Consider the following 3560-nt stretch of genomic DNA (forward strand, 5'->3'; position numbering starts at 1 on the left):
AAATAAGAAAGAAAAGTTATAGCATAAATCCTATTGATCCAAATGTCTCTTAACCATTAAAGCAATGAACCAAATGTAATTTATAATAATCTGACTCTAATTTCATACCAATTGTTTTTCTTCAAAATAATTTTTTTCTACATAAGCTAACCTCAAGATGACCTACTTATTATTAAAAATTCAAACTTAAGGGTCTAATGAGGGTATAATTCCCACAAGCTTCAAGATTTTCTGGCAAGAAAATTACAAAGAGCAAAGGTCTTTTTCTGTAACTGATATAAAAAGTTGGTTCAACACTGCAGAGCTTCTCAGAGTAACTACACTTTGTTATTCATCAATATTTCAAATAATTTATGTCATAAACTATCATTACTTTTCATTTGTTAGCTTAGGGTTTTACAGAGGTTATAGTAATGAATACAGGTGATTTTGAGCATAGGTAATGATCAATCAAAGATAAAAATTAATAGATAATAGATTTCTATTATAGAAATAATTTATATTGAAAGCTCATTCCCAAGACTATAATAATAGAGAGGTGACTGATGTATACTCATATAACCATTTTTTTCCATTGGCAAAGGGCAGATTTATAAGCCTGACAATGCAACAATAATAGGAAAGAACTAGATGAGAGACAAGACTGTTTTCCTATTGGCACAATCTAGAACTCGAAATCATGTCTGTTTGTTTTTTCTCATGTAGAGTCAGAGTCCGTTCTTTGTTAATGATAATTTTTCCTTCTTAATGATATTTATATTTGGTCACATAGAATTTAAATTGTTTTTCCATGAGTTTCTAAGTCTCATGACTCAAAACAGTGAGTACTGATACTTTGTGAAGGGGAAGAGAGACTAAGGGAAGTATGTATATGCTGATAGGAAAACATCTCCAAGATATTGATAACGAATATTATTATTATTTTTAAAAGCAATGTACACAATAATAGGTTTACCATTATGCCATTCTCATGAATAACATATATGTATGCGGGTACATATCCTGGGATATGTATAGAATTTAAAAAAAATTATTTCTGCATAAAAGAACTGGGGTGCAGGACAGAGGTGTGGGGGTGAGAGTATTCACCAGAGACAGAGTGGGGAGCAGAACAGGCAGATTGACTGAAATATACTGTTGAGGGGAGCAGCAGGTGAGGCTATTGGTGATAGCACTTGGAATTTAACCCCTTTGCCACCAGGGAGGCCCTTAAAGTAATTTTTAAAGGATACATTTAAAAATACCAATGAGGGGCCTCCCTGGTGGTGCAAGGGGTTAAGAGCAACCTATGAAGCTATCAGCAGCCACTGCAGCAGTTCAACCACTGCAGAGTTCAATCTCCAGCCAAGCAGCTATGCACATGGAGCAGCAGACCTCTCCTGCCTTGCCTGCTGCTCCCCTCAGCAGTGTGTATCATTCAATCTGCCTGTTCTGTTCCCCCACTCTGTCTCTGGTGAATCCTCTCACCCCCACACCTCTGGCCTGTACCTCAGTTCTTATATGCATAAATAAATAAATCTTTAAAAAAATAAAAATATCAATGACTATACCTACAGAGTATGCAGAGATTCCTAATTTTCATTTTATTTCTTACTATACGATTTGAATTTCAAATAATGTACATATATGACTTCATTTTTTTTAATTAAAAGACAATAAATCTTTCAGAACAGTATAAACAGAATGATGTCAGTTTTAAAAAAGAAAAATAAAAGAAAGCTCTTTCTATTTTCATAAGAAAATGCCTGGAATTTTTCACAACGGATTTGTCACCAAAACACAGGTATCATGAAAGCCACAGCTCAATTAAATCAAGTTGGGAAAGGCAAAAACTCCTATCAACATTGAGAGGCAAGACTCTTCTTGCCTCTTGCCAACATGTTATTGCATACGTTGATTCCAGCAAGTTTAACACTACTGGTCATCTGATCTATGAATGTGGTATCGACAAAAGAACGATTGAAAATTTTGAGAAGGAGGCTGCTGAGATGGGAATTGCTCCTTCAAGTGTGCCCGGGTCTTGGATAAACTGGAAACTGAACATGAGTGTGGTATCACCATCTCTCTCTCTCTCTCTCTCTCTGTGGAAATTCAAGGCCAGTGAATGTTATGACTATCATAGATGTCCCAGGACACAGAGACTTTATCAAAATCATGCTTACAGGCACATCTCAGGTGACTGTGCTGTCCTGAGTATGGCTGCTGGTGTTGGCGAATTTGAAATCGGTATCTCAAAGAATAGGTATGAGCATTTCCTTATCAGCATTTCCTTCTGCCTTATACATTGGATATAAAACAGCTAATTGTTGGTGTTAATAAAATGGATTCGATTGAGCCACCCTACAGCCAGAAGAGACACAAGGAAATTAATAAGGAAGCCTACGCCTACAGTAAGAAAATTGACTACAAGACTGACACAGTAGCATTTGGACTTCAAGTTGAGACTGGTGTTGTAAAACCTGCTATGATGGTCACCTTTGCCCCAGTCAATTTTACCACTGAAGTAAAATCTGTTGAAATGCACCATGAAGCTCTGAGTAAAGCTCTTCCTGGGAACAATGTGGGCTTCAAAGTCAAGAAAGTTTCCGTCAAAGGCAGAATGTGGCTGGTGACAGCAAAAATAACCCACCAGGGCCCCCCTCGTGGCACAGGGTTTAGGTTTCAGCACTGTCAAGCTATGAAACTATAAAGCTATCAAGCTATCATCAGCCGCTGTCACATGAGTTCGATCCCTGGCCAGGGAGGTGACCCGCATGTACAGCACACCTCTCCTGTCTTGCCCGCTGCTTCCCTCAGCAGTGTATTTCAGTAGGTCTGCCTGTTCTGCTCCCCACTCTATCTCTGGTGAATCCTCTCATCCTCCGCACCTCTGGCCTGCACCCCAGTTCTTATATGCATGAATAAATTAAATGAATCTTTTTAAAAAAGACCCACCAATAAAAGCTGCTGGCTTGTGAGCTCAGGTGCTTATTCTTAACCACCCTGCCAAATCAGCACTGGATATGCATCTGTACTGGATTGTCACACCGTTCATCTTGCTTGCCAAGTTTGCTCAGCTAAAGGAGATTGATCGTGATTCTGGGAAATAGCTGGAAGATGGCCCCAAATTCTTGAAATCTGGTCATGCTGCCATAATTCATATGGTTCCTGGCAAGCCTGTGCGTGTTGCGAGCATCTCCAACGCTCCTCTTCTGGGCCATTTTGCTGTTCATGACATGAGGCAGACAGTTGCTGTGGGTGTCATCAAAGCAGTGGGCAAGAAGGCAGCTGGAGCTGGCAGTCACCAAGCCTCCCCAGAAAGCTCAGAAGGTTAAATGAATATTATCCCCAATACCTGCCACCCCAGTCTTGATCAGTGGTGTAAGAAGTTTCAGAAATGTTTATCGCAATTGGCCATTTAAGCCTAATAGTAAAAGACTGGTTAATGACAAACAACAATGCATCTTAAAACCTTCAGAAGGAAAGGAGTATGTTTTGTGGACTATTTGGCTTCTTTTGTGTGGCAGTTTTATTAGTTTTTGTTTTCTGGGTGGGGATTTCTGTTTGTTTGTTTTTTTCCT

General features: G+C 39.0%; 1 pseudogene; it reads left to right on the forward strand.

The window, feature by feature from the left end:
- The first annotated feature begins 413 nt into the window (after positions 1–413).
- LOC119245588 (elongation factor 1-alpha 1-like) lies at positions 414–3318 on the forward strand (annotated as a pseudogene).
- The last annotated feature ends 242 nt before the right edge of the window (positions 3319–3560 follow it).

The sequence above is a fragment of the Talpa occidentalis genome, unplaced genomic scaffold (assembly GCF_014898055.3).
Source record: "Talpa occidentalis isolate TD23 unplaced genomic scaffold, MPIMG_talOcc4v2.1 talOcc4.15, whole genome shotgun sequence".
NCBI classification, from domain to species: Eukaryota; Metazoa; Chordata; class Mammalia; order Eulipotyphla; family Talpidae; genus Talpa; species Talpa occidentalis.